We start from the raw sequence: 22,170 nt of genomic DNA, 5'->3' as shown, positions 1-22,170 counted from the left end.
CAAACAACTATAAAGGGGCATGCCCTTAATAATTTTGTGGCCGAGTGCACCTGTTTTCAGGACGAGCATATGAGGAAACCTGTGTAAGAATTATGGAATCCATTCATAGATGGATCTCAAATGAGCATGGGTCAATAGCTAATATAATTATGATTACTCTTGAAGGTCATCACTTTCACACTGCTTTTAGATTGAGATTTGGCGCTTCTAATAACGAGGCTGAGTACGAGTCTTTGCTGGCTGGAATTCAGATCATCAAAGAATTAAGAGGGAAGGCCATCTATTGTTTTATCGATTCTCAAAATGGACAGGTATTTAGTCAAGGTAAGAAGTGAACTATTAGAGTTTGAGTTTTACTCCATAGAGGAGGTACCGCGTGAACAAAAGGCAAAAGTAGATGCTCTTGCTCGACTCTTCCCAACAAAGGAGGTGGACACATTAAACGTGGTCCTAGTTGAGTTCCTTGACAAGCCAAGCATAGGGGACGTGTAACGCCCTACTACCCTAGAGTTGTTACCATGTGATTTTTAAAATGTACCATTAGCTCGCTAATCGAGGTTTTAGACCAAAAAGTGTGATTAAATTAATGTAACTCATTTGATGAAGTTTAAATATAAAATGTTGGACATTCATTTAAAATATAAAAGTGTTACATTGGGATCCCAAAATATTGTTTTAAAACATATTTAAAACACAAAAGTGACGTTATAATGGTCCTAGGCGACAAAATCCAACATTTGTAACATGATCCTCAAAACTACCCCAGTTGTGGTGGCCAGGTAGGCCAAACATGTATGCAATGCTCCATGCCCTGCAACTCATGCTTCTCGACCTTTCCTTTACCCTTAACTGCACCATAGAGCCCCCGTGAGCTGAGGCTAACCAAGAAAACATCACAACACAATATACAATAATTTATTCAACAAAGTTCACGGTGTTAACCAAGCTGGTGTGTATAGCAAACATAGAGGGTCTCGCCGTGGTGGCCTACATTCAGCATGCTTAATGCCAATCCCAGCCTCTGCCTCTCCCGTCCTTTGCTGTTCCTGACCTCTACCGATTTCAGCCATTCTCGCTCCATCAAAATCACATGTATGACACAATAGTTACAAACAATACACATTTTACTAAGCACAATGTAGCTCTACGGGCGCAGAAAATTTTATTTCCTTGAATCCTAACCTGACAACACTAGGTGATCCCGTGCACAATCGCTAATCCCATGCCTTAGAGGTAAAACCTAGTTATAATGCAATAATAATAATCCATCAAGCCCTAAACCAAATTAGAACTTTGGAATAATATTAAAGCCTTTAGGACCTCGAATTCAACTAAATCGAGTAGTAGAACCCTTCCCGAACCCTTAAATTTGGGTTCCCAAGCTTAAAATCCTATTTTCGTCATTTTCCTTAATTTAAGCTGAGGCTCTCTCCCTAGGGCAGCGACGCGCTACAAGTCAGAGAGCCTTGGTGCTCTCTCTGGGGAACATGGGTCATGGAGTGTCCTTCCTGCGCCGCAGTGCCTGGGCAAAATCAGAGGCTCCCCAAGCCTCTTTGCACACACGGGCTGCAGTGCCTGAAGTACGGGCCTCGACTCGAGCCCCAAACCTAGACATCCTGCATGTTTTCACTATGTATTCCTCAGCCAAATTCACTAGTTCACAGCCAATTCAACCCCTACACCTAGAATTAGATCTAGAATTCATATCAAGGTATCGTAATCAATATAAAAAACTCAAAAGCTAACCCTTAGCCTGACCAAAATCCAAAATCAGACTTATGGTTTGAACCTAAACAAAGCTTAAAATCACATCAGAAAACTTAATAATTCAGAACCAGAAATCCTTAGCTCAATTGATAATTCGGCCTAAGCTAACTCCAATATCCACAGGCTTCATGTTCCTCCAATCTTCAGCTAATTTTCCCAATAATTCATAAAGGTTTCCACATACACCAAAGGGGAGAGAGAGAGCAAGAGAACGTGGGAGAGAAGGAGGGATTAGATGAGAGTGTTCTATTTCCTTCTAAGTGTCCTAAGGAGATCAGTCCAACAAAGTCTATCCCTTAGCCTCAAAATGTCCAATTTACCATAAGACCAATCCTAGCCTTCTAATACCACCAAGGGTAAATCCGTCATTAGCCATATTCCCGCTAATTCCTCGAGTATTCCTATGAATCCCCACTTAATCCCAACATACCCAAATAATCGCTAATTCACTACCTATTACCTAGTAATCCCGAACATGTGCTACACTCCTAAAATACCCCTAGGCGCACCCCAAGCCAGGTATTCAACCCCGTTGTTATTATTCCCCTTTTTTGCTCCATAGAACCGTCTCGGATCATACATCAAAAACATATCTCCACAATCCTGTGGTCTCAAGCACAACACACATATAATTTACAATTATGCCCTCAACGGGCCCAATTTACAAGTATGCCCATATTAACAAGAACAGGCCCCCATGCATATTTAATTCTCCTAAACATGCATATCTAGCCATATAATCATTTGTCCATACTATCACATGCTAATACACATATATCACATGTATAACCCATTAATCACTCATATAATTCTAATTAGGCCTTCCAGGCACTGTAATCAAGACACTCAGCCTTAATAACAAATTCGGGACGTTACAATTATCCTCTCCTTATTAAAATTTTGTCCTCGAAATTTATTCAAACATCTCGGGGTACCAATTCCGCAAACTTGAATATAACCCAGAGCCAGGCCCTTTACCCTATCACTACTTGTATCACCTTCACAAGAAGGATAGTTTTAATCTATATGACTTTGTCTCTTGTATCCAGAATTCCACTTGCTTTTCATTGCACAATAAATTCCCCTGAAATTCCAGGCCCTCTTCGCCCGATCAGGGGTAGTACTCAACACTTCTTCCCTTAAAATTGGCACCGGTAACACCTCATGAACCTCTACCCATGTAGGGGTAAGGCTAAACTGTAGGCCCCTGGCCTAATCCATATTAAGATCATTTAGATCAATCCAAATCTAGGGTCAAAATTCCTACTTCCTTTCCTAAACTCTTTTACCCTTCTTAGTCCACAATATTCAGAGAAGTACAAAGTCTCCAATCCTGGAACCCTACGTTCCCATACTCAAATTTACGAACTCTTATATTCTTCAATAAAGCAAACACTCTGCCCTAACAATCCTTAATAATTTTAATGATCCTTCAAATCGATTCTAAACTAGGATACTTCCTGTCTCTCATCTCATTTCTCGGAATAAGTACTCCTAACCCCTATCTCAAAATATCTTATTGAGGGTCACTCTAGTCGTCGACTAGCATTCATCACCATGACGATCCACTCCAGGGACCGTATCTACCTCAATATCTTCACAACTTACATATTCGAAGTAAAATACTTAGAGTCTGAGTTGTTCCTTCAAGTTGTCGATCTGTCTGAAGCTAACCTTTAATTCCAAGTCCCAATCTTATAATAATCACCCTTTATGACCTTTTTTAAGAACTTGGGAAACTAAGGGTCTCAATTCGACACTATCGATTTTGGTGTCCACTGGAGATGTACGGTCTCCTTTCGTACACACTCCCTCTTTCGATATCTAACTCACACAAACCATAGTGTGTTAACCAAATATTTCAAGTCACAACTTTTCACACCCACTTATCTCATATGCAATAAGAGGTTATCCACCCTTACGGTCCATGATTATATTCCTCTATACTAACTCCAGGATACCCTAGAGCCATAATAGCCCTTCTCGCTTCTAATTATCATTTCTCACCTACTAAAATATTAGGCGATGCACCCTCCCAATATAAAGATGTTGGGTCTTAATGCCTATTCAATCTTCTTGGATACAACAATCACTAGGGTTAGTATAAGATTCATCCAAAATCTCCACCTCGACGCCCGCACAGTCGAATTACTCCTTCGATCCTCATGTCTTAACCTATCCTTGCTAAAATGGTAGGATCCTTAAAAATTCCTACCATATCTTCTTCTTTTGTATTTCATTCCACATCAAGGTATATCTGGCAATTGTCATTCACAGGTTCCACACCAATCCTGGTAGTTACCTCACCTGAATTTACGTAGTATATTACTGTCAACTTAAAGTCTCATTGAGAGCATCTATGTTCTTATTCCTCCATCCACCGTAAAGCACAAAAAACCATTTTCTCAATCCACATACAGGTGCACCCTAATTCTTGACACACCACACTAATACTTCACGTTCTAAGCAAGGACAGTGTCCATTGTATCGTTCTCTTGTACCAGTTCATTAGGTGCATATCCTAATACCATGGCATGTGAATCAATCCTATTTCAATCTTTGAGAATCCAGCACGCAACTATCCATTCAAAAAAACTTTAGGTTTTTTATGTTACATTAATCAAGAGTATAATACTCCCTATACTCCCTAGAGATGATTCAAGTAAAAGGCGAGGTGTCTCACTAATCTCACCATGCCTCTAACCCATAAGGCATTCCTTTAACAATTCTCTTACACTTTCTATCTTAACTGGATCATATGCAATCCTATCACTTCCCATAATGCAACCTTAAACATACTTTGGAGAAATTGCAACTTATCCTTTCTGGAACCTTACATGTAACCTCACTTCCTTAGCCTTGGTAATATCAACGAAAATGTTACTCGTGCTCTGTGTCTAACCAGAAGTAGTCCAAAACATTCTTAATCAATCCAACATGACTTGTGTAAATTATTCTTGTACTCTCTCCTTGCCAAATTTACATGGGCCACTGGAGCATTGGTCAATTCGACAACCTTCACTAATAACCCATCACATCATACTTAGTATGAGCGGCAATTCTTGGAGTGTCTATTTCCTTGATCCTCGGTTGGTAATAACCAGATTAAGGGTTAATTCCTCAGAGCACTGTCATACTTTGCAACTGGGAAAATAAATTCTTCATTCTTGGCAACGGATATCTTTTCATAATGATTACTTTATTTGGCTATCCATACGCAATACACATTCTCATAGGTTTGGCCTTCTCCTTGACAAATAGTGTTGACGTGTCCTATGATGAGGTGCTTCTTCTGATTACCCTCAAGTCAAACAACTTTTTTAACTAAAACTTTAATTCTTTCTGCTCCGCTAGCGTCATTCTTCATGATGTTTCTAATACTGGTTTTATCCCTTCCTGAATCCCGTAGCACACTCGATTCCTGAACGTGACAACAATCCTAGCGAATCCTTATAGACCTACCTAAATGTTCACTGAATGATCAAGTTTCCCTCTGATCAAAGTAATATAATTTCTGGGGGTACTCACCACAATAGCTAGGTATCATGTGGATGCAATCGGGTCCTTCCCTTTAAACTTGGAAGTCACAACCCTTTCTTAAATGTCCATGGTTGTCCCTTATTTGGCAAACTAATCCATACTTAGGATCATACCGATATCATCATATCACAATCCCAATCAATTCTTACTGCTAATTTTCTACTCGTAATACTCTGTACATTCCATGAAATTACAAACTTTCCTAGCAAACACAAGATCTCAAGCCCCATAGCTTAATATTCATATGGTAGGTATCACATGTATATATTTCAACTAGTAGGTATGTAGCACAAAACTCAGTTTGTACAAAATAAAGGAATGAGAGCTAGAAGGCCAACTTGTCATCTCTGAGGAACCAGCCTCAGGCTCTAACTGCCTCCGGGCGGACTCTCGAGCTGGGGTCAAGCTATCTGTACTCCTTGATTCTCCTCTCTTCAATTCAGGGCAATGCTTCTAGATGTGCCCAACTATTCCACGTTGAAAACATGCCTTCACTCGGCATTCTCCCAGATGGCGTCTCCTACACCTGACGCACATTGTATAACTTCTCTAGACCTTATTGCCGCCCTGATAGCCATCTAGAATACTATAACCCCTCATGTCAAGACAAGGAGTAGTAGAAATTTTTGGGATATTTCTCTTCTGGTTTTTGGGGCCTCTGCCCCTACCTTATCCCACAAACATGGGTACCCTTGCTTGAGCTTCCTTCCCCACGGCACTCTCGCTCTATATCTCACCTCCTACATCCTCCATAGCAAGGGCCCTCCCTACAGCTTGAGCATAGGTAGAAATCATATGCACTGGAGCAATCCTATTTCTCTAAGCTATCTCAGGGTTAACTCTTTGAATGAATCGTTCTTTTCGGGCCACATCTGTTGGTACCAAACCAAAAGTGAATTTGACCAACCTATCAAATTCATTGACATACTCTCTCACTGTCTTACTACCTTGAGCTAAATTCATAAACTCATTGGTCTTCGCGATTCGAACGGCGTCACAATAGTACCTTCGTTGAAAAACTGCCTAAATTCCTCCCAACCCATCATGACAACATTCCGGGTCTGGGATATAACTTCCCACCACGTTTGGGCATCCTTCCATAGCATTTACGTGGCACAAGCCACTCTATCATTTCCTTCCGCTCATATATAGTCAAGGATGGAGCTAAGCATACCCATCCACTCTTCAGCTATGAACGGATCCAAGCCTCCCTTGAAAATTGGAGGATAATACTCCTGCCATCTTTCATATAGTAATTCCCGTTTGTTCCCACCCTCAGGTTGAACAAAAACTGGTGTCATTGTTGTCAAAACATACAGAGTAGCGTTCCCTGATAGAACCTGCAGTCTCACCCAACTAATCTCTTCCTCTTACTTTTGCAGTCCAGCCTGCATGTCAGCAAGCCTCTGCTGCCAATCCCAGGGGGCAAATGGAGGATTCTGGCCCAAACTATCATTTGCAACCCCAATATTAACAATGCCTCGTCTAGTTGACTACCTTAGATACATAGCTTTTAAATTTGTCTGCAGTCAATGACTTAACCTATTAGCCATGATACTCACATCTGAAACTACTCCACGAGCAGGGCCAAACAACACAATAGCCACATATAATAAGCATACCAAGACAAAAGTGTATAATGCTCATGCTCCATATATTAACAAACAAATAAGGAAATTCAGATAAGCAACTAGACAAATATTTTACTTAATTCTAACCGACTCTGAGTCGAGCTTGTCTCTGGCCACGAGTGTACATGTTCGTTTAGTCTCCAGGAACCATAAACCTTGGCATGCTCTGATACCAAGTTTTAATGCCCTACTACCCTAGAGTCGTTACCATGTGATTTTTATAACGTGCCTTTATCTCTCTAATCGAGGTTTTAGACCAAAAGTATGATTAAATTAAAGTAAAAACTCGTTTAATGAAGTTTAAAAATAAAATGTTGGACATTAATTTAATTCATAAAAATGTTACACTGGAATCCTAAAATATTATTTTAAAACATATTTAAAACTCAAAAGTCACTGTACAGTCGACCTAGGCAAACAAATCAAACATTTATAACACGTTCCTCAAAACTACCCCAGCCATGGTGGCTAAATAGGCCAAACATATACGCGCCACTCCATGCCTTCCAACTCATGCTTGATCGGCCTTTCCTTTGCCCTTACCTACACCATAGAGCACTCGTGAGCCGAGGCCCAGCAAGAAAACTTCACATCACAATATATAATAATTTATATCAACAAATACATATTTAATCAAAGACAATAAACAATTTACAAGTTCTTATTGGAATCCACAGCAACGACCTATGCCGATCAGGGTGTGCTACCAAGCACCAAGTTCACGGTCTTAGCCGAACGGGTGTATACAACACCCTTAGAGGGTCTTGCCCTGGCAGCCTACATTCAACATGCTTAATGCCGATCCCAGCCTTTGCCGCTCCTGGTCTTTTCCGCTCCTAGCCTTTGCCGCTCCCAGCCTTTGTCGTTCTCGATCTCTGCCGATTTTAGCCTTTGCCACTCTGTCACAATCACATGTATGATGCAATAGTTACTGACAATGCACATTTCACTAAGCATAATGTAGCTCTACGAGCATAGATAGTTTTCTTACCTTGTGTCCCAAGCTGCAACACAAGGCGATCCTGAGAATGGTCCCTAATCCCGAGCCTTAGCGGTAAAACCTAGGCACAACGCAATAATAATTATGATCCATCAAGTCCTAAAACAAATAAGAACTTCATAATAATATTCTAGCCATCGGGACCTTGAATTCTACTAAACCGAGTAGTACGACCTTTCCCGAGCCCTTAAATTTGGGTTCCCTAGCTTAAAACCCTATTTTGGTCATTTTCCTTAATTCGAGCCGCGACCCGCCCCCTATGGTCATGGCGCGCTACATGTCAGAGAGCCTTAGGGCTCTCTCTGAGGAACATGGGCCGCAATGCGCCGTGCCGGCACCACGACACTTGGGAAAAATCAGAGGCTTCCCAATCCACTTCACACATAGGGGTCACATTGCCTGAAGAACAGGGCCACATCTCGAGCCCCAAAACCCAGAAATCTTGCATTTTTCACTAGGTTTTCCTCAGCCAAATTCACTATTTCACACGCAATTCAACCCATATACCAAAAATTAAATCTAGATTTCATATCAAGGTACCCTAATCAGTATAAACACCTCAAAAGGTAACCCCAAGCCTTACCAAAATCCAAAATCAGACTTATGGTTTGAACCTAGACAAATCTTAAAATCACAGCAGAAAACTTAATAATTCATCACCTGAAACCCTTACCTCAATTGTGCTAATTCCAATCACCACGGGCTTCAAGTTCCTCCAATCTTCAGCTAATTTTCCTAAGAATTCATCAAGATTTCCACATACATCAAAGTGGAGAGAGAAAGCCAGAGAACGTGGGAGAGAAAGAGGGATTAGTTGAGAGTGTTCTATTTCCTTCTATGTGTCCTATGGAGATAATCCAACCATGTGTATCCCTTAGCCTCAAAATGAATAATTTACCCCTAGACCAATCGTAGAGTTCTAATACCACCAAGGGTAAATCTGCCATTAGGCACATTCCCACTAATTCCTTGAGTATTCCTATAAATCCCTATTTAATCCTGACATACACAAATAATCACTAATTCACTATCTGTTACCCGGTAATACCGAACACGTGATACATTCCCAAAATACCCCTAGGCTCACCCTGAGGCGGGTATTCAACCCTATAGTGACTATTCCGCTACTCTGCTCCATAGAACTGTCTCAGATCACACATCACAAATATATCTCCTCAATCTTTTGGTCTTAAGCACAACATACATATAATTTACATTTATGCCCTCAACGGGACAAAATTACAAGTATGCCCTTATTAGTAAGAATGGGCCCACATGCATATTTTATTATCCTAAACATGCATATCTAGCCATATAATTATTTATCCACTTAATCAAATGTGAATACACATATTTCACATGTATAACCCTTCAATCTCTCATATGATCCCAATTAGGCCTCCAGGCACTCAACTTTAATAAGAAATTCAGGATGTTATAGGGAGAGTCAGAGAAAATTGAGTTGATTCGAGAAGGGTCGACTTGTATAACTCCAATCATAGAATACCTTAACTCCAGAAGACTGGTCGAGGATCGTAAGGATGCATCGAAGTTGTTACACAAGATCGCAATGTATGATCCAGTCGAGGGAATTCTCTAAAGGCAAGGTTGTTCCATGCCACTGCTCAATCGCGTTTAGCCAGAAGAAGCCCAAGTTATTCTTAAGGAAGTTCATGAGGGATTTTGTGAAGACCATGCTGGGGGGCAAAGCTTGGCTTTTAAGATACTTAGGTAAGGAGATTTTTATCCCACCTAAACAAAGACTCAGCCTTATATGTTCAATGATGTGACAAGTGTCAGCATTTTCAACGATTGCTCGAGCTGCACCTATCGAGCTAACCATGATTTCCTCACCTTGGTCGTTTTCCATACGAGGTATAAATTTAATCAAGTCATTGTAAAACATAAATGGAGGAGTTTGCTATGTGGTGGTCGCTGAGGACTACTTCATGAAGTGGGCCAAAGCAGAGCCATTTGTAAAGATAATCTTGAAGAGAGTACTTGATTTTCTCATAAAGAACATGATATTCTATTTCGGGCTCCCAAGGAAGAATATGTCAGACAATTGGACCTAATTTGATAGTGATCTATTCACAAATTTTTGTGTGAAGTATAGTCATTAAGAGTTTCTCTCCAGTAGCATATCTTCGGGCTAATGGAGAGGTCCCGATGGTGAATAATACCCTCAAGGCGAGCGTAAAAAGAGGTTAGAAGATGCTAAAGGGTTATGGCCCGAGCAGCTCCCACATGTGCTTTGGGCATACATAATTCTCACTAACCTTGCAAAGCAACGCAATGCTCACAGTCGAAACCCTAGTGGTGTCGTATATACTAAGGAATTTTAACCAAGAGCACAATCACGACTTACTACAAGAATCTCTGGATCTGATTGAGGAACAACGAGAAGAATTTCATTACCAACAAAATTTAACTCGATATTTCAATTAAAAAGTCAAAGAGAGAAAGCTTGAGTTTGGAGATCTAGTGCTTTGAAGGGTGTTATTGGAAAATAAGGACCCTAAAGATGGCATCCTCGGTCCAAACTGGGAAGGACCGTATCAGATCATTGAGATTTTGTGAGAAGGTACTTTCAAATTAGCCGATTAAACAGAGAAGCGGTTCCTCGGACTTGGAATGCTTTGCATTTGAAGAAGTATTATCAATGATTGGGTTTATTTCAAATTCAATTTATGTTTTAAGGATTATTCATAAATTTTTTTTTTTTTAATTTTCCCTTTATTAAATAAAAATAATGTTTTTTGCGTAATTTGAACATGGTATTGAATTTTTCTCAATTTTCGTATTATCACAATGTAAAAGTGACCTAGAACATTCATAAGTTCTGATCCCTTTGGAGGCAAATACCCTTCATAATATATTAAGTCTTTGAAAAACTCTATAAATTAGAATGTGGAGATTTTGAAATTTCGTTGCTTGAAAAAGTTAGAGTTTTGAGAAAAATTCTAAATATTAACTAATTTAAGCAAGAAAGCTCAAACCAAAAAAAAAAAACCTAGACTAGACCAGGTACGAGGCCTGAATACTAACAGGTATGCTATTAAGCAATTAAAATCCTTGATATAACTAGGTCCACGACCTGAATATCCACTGGTCAGCTATTAAGCATGAAATTCAAAATATACCTTGATCTAAAATAATACCCCATAACTATGCATTTGTATAAAATTCAAAAGTTTAACACACAATAATAGCAGGGAGATATATAAAGGTTAGAGTCAAGTAAATTTAGAACAAGGATAGATATCCTCGAGCAAAGTCATCAAGGAAAATTGTCTCAACCCAAAAGGCCTAATTATAAAGAATGAAAGGTATCCAAAAAAAAATAGTTAAAAACGTAGATGAAATCTTCTCAACTCTGAGCTTTGGTAACTTTTGCTTGAGAAGAGACTTCATCCTCCCTGCTGTCTCCAGCAGCTCCCAAGGCCGTATCCACCATTTTCGAGGGCTCATTGCAAGGAGATCTTGGAATTTTGCGTGGTACCTCTCCCAAAGCTTGGCATCCAAGACAGAAAAGTCACCTTCCTGGTTAAAGCACCATACCTTGTAGAACATCTCCTCTACAATTTTATTGATATCGGCTTCATGGCCATCCACCTTTTTCTGGAGCTCGTTAAGATTGAGTTAAAGCTCACCAACCTTTCGCTAGAGATAATCCCAAACCTTTATTACATCTAAGGCTTGTGCCTTAGCAATCCTCTTGTTCAACTTAGACGTCTCAAGGCCTACTTTGAACTGGTGGATCTTCTCACTAGCTTGTTCACGAGGTTGTTCATGAGCTAGTTCCAACTCTTGAGTAGTGACATTCTTAATCCGCTTGAACCGATCCCTAACCTATTCTAGCTCCATCACAAATCGCCTTATGTCCGTGAGGATAGAAAGGATCCTAACCCTAGCTTGGATCATGGCTAAGTATGATTGTCAATCAAAATAAACAAAGGGTTAGATCATTAAAAAATTGGGATAAATTGATATATATATAAGTGAGGAAACCTACGGTCAGCATCATCTTCCCAGGGCAGACTCAATCACAACTTCGGGAGATTCGCCCTTAATCTTCTCCATCTCCCTAACGGAAAGCTTGTTGACATGTCTAGCCACGTGATTGGTCATGGTCTGGAGAGGACCCCCGAGGTGGGTAGGAAACTTTCCCACCTTGACCTAAGGAGTGGGGATGGTGTCATAAGAGGCAGCTCAAGCTCTGGTGTGAGGAGCTAGTGGATCAGTAGTTCGGGGAACCGTGGGTGCAACATCCTTAGTCGTTACCACATTTTCTTTCTGATTGTGTGGATGGGAGGAGGATAGTTCCTTATCCTTAGTCTGAACTCCCATAGAAGCCCTTGCCTCAGATGCGGCCTTCTTCAAAAGTCTTTGTCTTTTGACAGCTGGACCGGAACTGCCCAGGGTGGCGGTCAGATCACTAATGTCATCTTCTATATAATAATCAAAAGAGGGTTAGATAAAATCCAATTAAAATTAGAAAACAACAATTAAAAGAAGAAAATCCAACAGGATACAATAATTAGTTACGAATTTTGGAAAGGGCTAGCTACATGAGGATTTTCTACTTCTTGGACAATAGGGGTGGAGGAGACTAACAAAACTATGTTGGGCACCATTTCAGACTCAAGCTCTTTGTCTAAGCTTGGATCATACTCTGGATGCCTAGGGACGAGAAAAACATTACAGAATCTCAAAGGGAACCCAGGTCGGATGTTAGTACCATATTTCATAAATATGGAGCTCCTAATATGTAATGTGTTATCTACAAGTATGATCATCTTTGGGAGACTAATGTTATGATTGGGGATGTTGTGGAATTTTAGTGGGCAAGGATACGCAATTGTAACAATGTAATGTAATGAAGTAAAGTTTCGAACCCATAGGGACTGCCTACTATTATACCCATTTTTTGGGCATGATGATGTGTCAAAGAATAGCATTATTAATGATCTCAAACAAGCTCGCTATTTCCTTCAATAGAAAGATGAACATAACTTATAGCATGCTTATTCTCACAAGCATGGCATGCATGCGCTAACAGGCAAGGATAGTGTGCTTGTTTGTTTATATGAAGTCATCATGTGCTAACAGAGATGTTCTTCTACCTCTGTTCGCACAAGGCAAGTTCTTCTACCTCTGTTCACACAAGAGAGGTTTTTCTACCTCTATTCACATAAGAGAGGTCATTTTACCTCTTTTTGCACAAGGTAAGCCATTACACACTAACAAGAGGATTCTGGTCGCCCAATAACACGCTCTTGTTTCTGTTCGTTCATGAGTGCCTGCAGGATGCTAACAAATATGCTTGATCACAGAGCCTTGATTGATTGCATTCATGTTCTCACAAAGAACAAAGTAAACCACCAAATGCTAACAGAAGGGGTTTGGTCGCCTAGCCATATTTTTCAACTCCTATTTGCTCAAGAAGGTGGTAATTCGCTAACAAAGACATGTGTTTGTGTCTCTTGGTTATTTTATGTCTGCTCGTTCAACACACAGTGTCTATGCTAACTGAATTAACATTGGAGTACAGAGTCATCATTTATTAAAATAAAACTATATTTGTATTATTATAATGTTGTAATGCATTAGTTACAGGTGAAGCCTAGTAGCTTAGTCCCATGATTTATATGTTACCCAAAATCCTCAGTAAATAAGAGGAGATGGGCTAGAAACGGGAGAGGCAATTCATAATTCTGAAACTCCATTCTTGTATAAATAGTCCTTATGTAATGCAAAATCGAAGGAGAACCGTAGAACAACTAGCAATGTATGTTTGTCGTAAACTATTGTTCTTAAAGCTTAAATATCAATAAAAGTGGATGTAGGTCAAATTTTTAGGGTTGAGCCACTATAAAATTTGTTGTTAATTATTTTATTATATCTCAATTCTTAAATTCATGCTCTTATGTTCTCAACATGAGAAAAAATGATGTCAACAGTTTGGTGCTTTCATTGAGAGAGCAAACTGAAGAGGAAGATATTCAATCTGACAAAATCTACAAATAAAGACTTTGATGAAACCATCCAGATAGCCTCCAACTTCGTCAATGGCTACATCAGTCCACCTGTTCGTTTGTACCTGGGCTATTTGCAGTGCAATTGAAAATTGTAAACAAACACCATATTCTCCTAGAAAAATCCCCAATCTATATGGAAAATAATTGCACTTAATTGCGTTCTAATTTGGGCACAATGTTGAAATTAAAAATCCAGTGATCCTGAATTACAAGGTGGAGCAATCACAGTAGGTCAAGGAAAGATCCACCTGTGGTGGCGACTCAGTCAAGCTATAAAGGGTGATAAATAAGCTATCTAGAATGTTAATTGTATAAATACATTTATGGAATAAATGGATATAAAAATGAAGCTTGTACACCTCGAAAGACTTTTCTGTTCTCTCACTTATGCATAGCAATCGCGAACAGAAACTATGCTAAGACGGTGGAGCTCACAATGAGAAAATATGTTAGTATCTCTCTCTTAAATACAACTTGGTCGTTTAGGCATGCATACATATATCATGTTCGCCCATAGTTACATACAAAGGACGGACAAGAACCAAAGTGAAGAAAATTATCAAGATGTCGCTCGTGTAAATGTTGTTTCAAGTCATCAACCCCAAGAGGAAACTTGTTCGCTCATCTAGAATTTGCTCACTTAGGGCACCTAAGTTCAAATTCAAGCTCCCATAGTAAAGAGAATCTGTTCATATATGTGTATTTTAAATGAGCATGATTGAACGAAGCTTGAAACAACAAAAAAGAGCCCATGTCCTAGAATAGGGTGAACAATGATCATAGAAGGGCTAGAATAACATGCCAAAAAGCATAGAAGGTTAATAAAAAAAACTTGTTCGTTTCTAGGCCTCCACACGAAAAGAGAAAACATGTTCGCCAATTGCAGCTCTTACTAAGCCAACAGGAAAGTAAGAGCATGTTCGAAACTCTTGAAAGCTATTAAGAGTAACATATACGCCCATAGGCCTTCATAAGAAACCACCAAGACCTTTTGAGGATTTTTTCCTATCAACATGAATAAGAAAAGAATAGAGACTTGTTCGTTTAACTGTTTTACCGCTTGAATGTCTCATGGAGCGAACAAAACTAGGTAAACATGTTCGTTTAGCCATCACAGAGAGATATAATGTTCATTAACTTATGTCTTTAAAACAAGGAGGAATAAACAATGCTTCAAAAAACAAGGGATCTTGTGGAAAAAACAACTCGCAATATTTAGTGACAACTATGAGATCGAAGACGTCCGAGCCATATCCAAAATTCATCTTTGAGCTTACCCATATGTGTCATTCGAGCTGATCGCCCCTCTACAGAAGTCGTCCGAGCAGTATCTGGTATCCATACCCAAGCTGATAACCACTCTAGAGGAGAATAACGAGGTGTCTCTGGTATCTATACTCGAGCTAGTCATCACTCTACACGAGTCATTCGAGAAAAAAACAGAGTTCCTCTATGAGCTAAACCATATTTTACAACTGAGTTGGGGAACAAGTTCATCTCCAAAATGGTAATCATTCAAGCTGAAATTAAAACGAGCAGACATAAGAGATTTTGTGGTTTTCGAGATCTTGTTGGCTCATTATATGCTGAGAGAACAGGAAAAGGAGATTATGCTCAGGACCATTACAAGGTAACCATAAAAATTGTGTCCACAAACTCAATGGGTGAGCCAGACTAAACCTGTTCACCCATGCATTCATAAATGGGGAGAACATGACTAAATGAGCATGGCTTGCAAGATTTGCCATACTTAAGTTTCGTTCCAAACTTGTTGATGAATCTTCGAGCGGATTTTCAAACGTTATTAGCTAACTTATACTTGTCATTCGAGGTGGATTTATTAATTTATCTTCGAGCTATTTTTCGAGATCCTATTTGATTCTTATAGCCTATGCTAAGAGAAAAAGAAAGGAAGAATATGCTCGAACCATTTTGAGGTCACCACAAGAACTCTATTCGCATGTGCAAGGGGTAATTCAGACTAAGCAACGATGGTTTGAACAAAACCTTATGAACACAACTCGAAAGATTTTCCAGCTCGTTTCACCTTTGGATGAAACATATTCACGCATGCATTCACACATGGAGCGAATAGGACTAAATGAAGACAGCTCAAAAGTTAGCACGTTTAACCTTTGGATGAAACTTGTTCTCCCATGGATTCACACATGGGGCGAACAAGACTTTATGAAGACATTCCCATGAAAAGCCTGTAATCTTTGCTAGTGAGGTTTCAAGCTGATCGTTAAGCATTATCAAGATAACTCTCGAGTTGAGTTAAACAAGACATCTTCAAACTGACTTGCACTTGTCACCTGAGCTGACTTGAATGAGTAATCTATGAATTGACTTGCATTCGACATCCGACCAAAGAGTGAAGAGTTGAAATATGCTAGCAAAGCAAGGTTGTTCTCACGTATGTTGCACGTGGAACAAAAAGAGTCCAAAGAGATCAAAGGAGCATGTTCGTTTACAATGAAATCCTATCCTGCCTTTTAAAAAACGAATTGAACACTAGTTGTTAGCACACAAGTTGGTTGAAACACATTTTCACCTCTTCACACATCCAAAAAAAGAAAGCAAGGAGAATGAGTTTCAATGCTCATTTCATGACCACACAACCAAAAGACAAGCATGTTTGCCTAACTATGTATATCTTAAATGAATAGATCAAATAGATGTAAAAAACAAGCTTATTCACCCAACAATATACATAGAAAATGAACAGGAACAAAGAATAACGACTCAGTTATGGCATGAAGACATACTCTACTCGACAACCACAAAAGAAGTTTGTTCACTCATGTATTATAGCAAGAAACTAACTGTAATGACCCAACTACTCTAGACTTTGGACCATTACAAATTTCTATACTAATCTTACGAAAACATACATTTGAAATAACATATCTTTATTTCAGAACTGTAAGGTAAAGGTTTAAATTTATATAAAATTCATAAGTAGGACATTGGGATCCCATTGTTTGAAACAAAACATAACTTTGACATAATGAAAACTTAATTAAAACTTATAACAACCAATTGCGGAAAAATACATAGAAAAAAATAATTAAAAAGACTTCATCCTCCAATCAAACACTCAGTCCATTGATTCCATCCCACCTCAATACACATCCCCAAGCTTCCAAGAACCTTTCCCGCCACCAAAGATATTTTCCTGCACACATAAACATAAAGGAGTGAGCCTAATGCCCAGCAAGGAAAACCTAACACGTGAATCATATACATAAAATTCATATCGCAACATATACTAAAACATATCATAGACATATACCACATATACTATAATGGCCATTATTACTTGGGGCTTGTAAACTAAACAAGTCATATGCCCATTAGATTTGCGGGGCTTGCTAGCTAAGCAGGTCATATGCCCATAAATTTATTGGGGCTTGTTAGTTATACAAGTCATATGCCCAAGTCTATACATAACATAACATAACACATAAATCATAAGTTAACATAACACATAAATCATAAGATAACATATAGCATAACATATAATATCCTATCCTATTTTCCTTACCCAAAAATACCGGGATATGTGAACAGGTTTGGGACCTTGGGACACTCCTAAAAACCATCAAACGAAGGTGAGTATACTTAATGAAAAAGGGATGAAAATAATGAAAGAACTATACCATCGAAAGATACTTACCAAGAACCTTATGTTCAATATCTTAGATTTCCTAACCAAGAATAAAGAATAAAGTTAGGATGTTGAGTAGAAAACTATAAGAACTTAAGGAAAACAATACCAAAATGAACTAGAGTTTGGAATACTTTGAATGCTTCTATGACCGATCTAAACCTTGAACTGAAATGTGCTATAAACCTTACTTCCCAAGTGTTTGGTAAGCTTGTAATCTCCAACCCAAGTGTCTAAGCACTCAAAAATAACCTAGCAGCTTGCAGCCTCTGACATAGCTTGATGAATGAAAAAATGGCTGGGTACTAGGTCCTATTTATAGAGTTCAAGAACGAAAAGATCTTCATTTAACTTGAATAAAATAATGGCTTTTTAAGTGAAAAATATTTGAATTATCGTTCAGCAGAGGCTGAAGACTCGGTCAGAAAGATGCTGGACTTATCAAGAGGTTAAAGATTAAAATGAGAATGTTTTCAAAAACATTCAAAAATCCATCTAAGGAGTCGATAATCGCCTAGGCCAGTATGCCCGAGGTGATATATCGCCTAGGCCAGTATGCCCGAGGCTCGTCGAGGTGATCGTGCGAAGTTACGTATTTTTCGTATCCCCGTGTTGCGATATATCGCCCCCTACAGCTGCGATATATCGGCATACGCTGAATATTTAAACACGAAATTGCACATTTTCAGCCTAATTTGAATTAAGTAAACAGCCTTGACTAAGTCTTGTAACGTTTTCAAAGTTGATGACAGACCCTAGGATATTCAAATATTACTCTTAATAAACTTATTCCTCAAAAATACTTAATTATCAGTAAACATACACACGACAATTGTTACTATCTTATTGGGTCTATCTAAACCTTATAATATAATAAATATCACCATCAATATCAGTCATATTAATCAAACATTAGGTTAAAATTAATATTCTTAAACTATAGGTTAAACTTAGAAAATCTAGAAGTGTTACTACGAGTGTCCAATTAAATCTCAGTCTTAACCAAAATCCACAGTCATAAGGATACTACTACTATTACTATTATTTCTACTATCTAACTAGCTAAGTAAAGTTCTTGGACTCTACAATTCTCCCCTACTAAAAATAATTTTGTCCTCGAAATTTACTTACCAAATAACTCCGGATACCGGCCTTGCATGTCCTCCTCCACCTCGCACGTTGCCTCTCATTCAGAACTGTTACTCCATAGAACTTTTACTATAGAAATGCTCTTGGACCGTAACTGCTTCACCCCCCTATCCATGATGCTAACTAGTCGTTCCTCGTAACTCAAGTCTTTCTGGAGTGCTATCGTATCATACTTGAGGATGTGAGATGGGTCTGACACATACTTGCGTAGCATCGAGATGTGGAACACGTTGTGACTGTTTGCTAGTGTTGGCGGTAGGGCTAGTCTTTACGCAACTGCTCCTACTTTGTCCAATATCTCAAAAGGACCTATAAATCGGGGACTAAGCTTGCCTTTCTTCCCAAACCGCTTTACACCTTTCATAGGAGATATCTTCAAGAAGACTTGATCTCTGACTTTGAATTCCACATCGTGTCGCTTGGCCTCCGCATAGCTTTTCTGATGGCTTTGAGCCGCAAGCATACACTGTCTAATAAGCGCTACTGCTTCTTGAACTTGTCTAACAGATTCGGGACCTAGACGCTGCCTTTCTCCTACCTCGTCACAGTGCAACGGTGATCGGCACCTACTTCCATATAGCAATTCACAAGGTGCCATCCCGATCATTGACTGGTAGCTATTGTTGTAGGAGAACTCTATCAGCGGCAAGTACTTATTCCATGATCCTCCGAAATCAAGTACACACGCGCGTAGCATATCCTCTAAAATCTGAGTCGTACGTTCGGACTGCCCATCTGTTTGAGGATGAAAAGTTGTACTAATACTTAACTTAGTACCCATAGCTTGCTGTAAACTTCCCCAAAACCTCGATGTAAACACCGATCCTCTATCCGACACTATTGTCTTGGGGATTCCATGCAACCGTACTATCTCTTGGACGTAGATGTCTGCATATTGGTCTGCCGTGTATGAAGTCTTAACAGGCAGGAAATGAGCCGACTTGGTTAATCTATCTATTACTATCCAAGCAGAATCATGCTACTTATTCGTCCTTGGCAAACCTGTCACGAAGTCCATAGCTATATTGTCCCACTTCCATTCTGGTACGCTAAGGGGTTTCAATAAGCCTACAGGCCGTAGATGCTCTGGTTTCACTTGCTGGCATATGTCCTTCTTCATCCCTTGCCACCAATAGATTACCTTGATGTCATGAGTCAGACCCTAGGTGAACTGAGTACGGGGTACTGTGCACTTCTTCTAGAATCATCCTCTTAATCTTCTGATTATTTGGCACGCATATCCGATCCTTATATCTCAATAAACCTTGACTAGATATTGAGAAATCTGTAGCCTTGCCTTCTCTGACTGCATCCATATGTGCTGCTAGTGTATTGTCATGTCCCTGACCAATCCGTATATCTTCTAGCAGATTCGACTGGATAGACAAGTTAGCTAGCTTGCCTACAACTACTTCTATTCCGGCACTGATTAGCTCCTGCTGTAGCGACTTTTTTAATCTGGCTAAAGCTACTAAACTTCCATAACTTTTCCTACTAAGGGCATCGGCAACTACGTTTGCTCTTCCCGGGTGGTATAGGATTCCGCAGTCGTAATCCTTCACTAACTCTAACCACCTGTGCTGCCTCATGTTGAGCTCCTTCTGAGTAAAGAAGTACTTTAAACTTTTGTGGTCCGTATAAATCTCGCACTGTTCTCCGAAAAGATAATGGCGCCATATTTTCAACACAAAGACCACTGCTGCCAACTCCATATCGTGAGTTGGATAGCGCTGCTCGTACTCCTTTAACTGTCGTGAGGCGTAGGCTATCACCTTATCATTTTCCATCAGCACGCAACCCAATCCTTGCTTCGATGCATCGCAGTAAACTATGAACTTATCGTTGGGTATCGGTACACAGAGTACTGGTGCTGAGCAAAGCTTATCCTTAAGCAACTGGAAGCTTTCTTCACATCTATCATTCCAGTTGAATCTTTGTTGTTTCCGGGTCAGGTTGGTGAGTGGAGTGGCTTTCTTAGAAAAGCCTTCTACAAACCTCCTATAATAACCTGCTAACCCTCGAAAGCTTCTTACTTCAGATGCGTTCTTTGGTCTTGGCCAATCCTTCACGGCCTCTACCTTTGATGGGTCTACTGCAACTCTGTCTTTTGATATAATGTGCCCGAGGAACGCCACTTGCGAAAGTCAAAATTTGCATTTCTTGAACTTGGCGTAGAGTTAATGCTCCTTTAGTTGCGACAAAATCAATCTCAAATGTTCCTCGTGCTCTACTTCATCCTTAGAGTATACTAAGATATCGTCGATGAACACTACGACGAATTTATCCAAGTAGTCCTTGAAGACCCTATTCATCAAGTCCATAAATGCGGCTGGTGCGTTAGTAAGACCAAAGGACATAACCAAGAACTCGTAAGGTCCATAACGAGTTCTAAAGACTGTTTTAGGAATATCTTCTCCCTTTACCTTGAGCTGATGATACCGGGACTGTAAATCAATCTTTGAGAATACAGTCGTGCCTCGCAGTTGATCAAACAAGTCGTCGATCCGGGGTAGCGGGTACTTATTCTTAATCGTTACCTTGTTCAGCTCGCGATAGTCTATACACATCTGCATGCTTCCATCCTTTTTCTTCACGAATAGCACCGGGGATCCCCATGGAGAATGGCTTGGCCTAATAAAACTCAAGTCTAGGAGTTCTTGTAGCTGCGTCTTTAGCTCCTTGAGTTCCGTAGGTTCCATCCGGTATGGTGCCTTAGAGATAGGCTCGGTGCCTGGTACTAATTCTATCCTGAAGTCAATTTCCCGAGGTGGCAGAAATCCTGGCAAGTCATCGGGAAATACCTCTGGGAATTCTTTTACAATACGGACATCTCCAACCTTAAGTGGTGTCTCCTTTACCACATCCGTGCTGCTGGCCAAGAACGCTTGACATCCTTTTTCCATCATTCTTTTAGCTTTGAGAGATTATACTAACGGGGTGCGCAATCCTGAAGCTTGTCCCATGAAGCATAGTTTCTGACTGTCAGGAGTCTCGAACATCACCTTCTTGCGCTTGCAGTCGATGGTTGCGCCATGCCGTACTGGCAAGTCCATGCCTAGTATTACGTCGAAGTCCTTGATCACCAATTCTATCAGGTCTCCTTCTAGTTCTACGTCCTCAATCTTGATCGGTACGCCTCGTACTATCCGTGATGATAGAATTACTTTGCCCGAAGGCAACTCAGTTACAAACCTAGTTCTAAATCTTTCGCAAGGTTTGTCTAGTTTTTCTATCATTCCTAACGAGATATACGAATGAGTGGCTCTCGAATCAAATAATACAGAGCATATGTTATTGAGGATAGAAACCTGACCTGTTACCACCTTATTGCTAGCATCAACCTCTCCTTGGGTTAAGGAAAAAACCCTAGCA

The sequence above is a fragment of the Humulus lupulus genome, chromosome 1 (genome assembly GCF_963169125.1).
Source record: "Humulus lupulus chromosome 1, drHumLupu1.1, whole genome shotgun sequence".
NCBI lineage: Eukaryota > Viridiplantae > Streptophyta > Magnoliopsida > Rosales > Cannabaceae > Humulus > Humulus lupulus.
Note: the sequence above shows the minus strand (reverse complement) of the source record.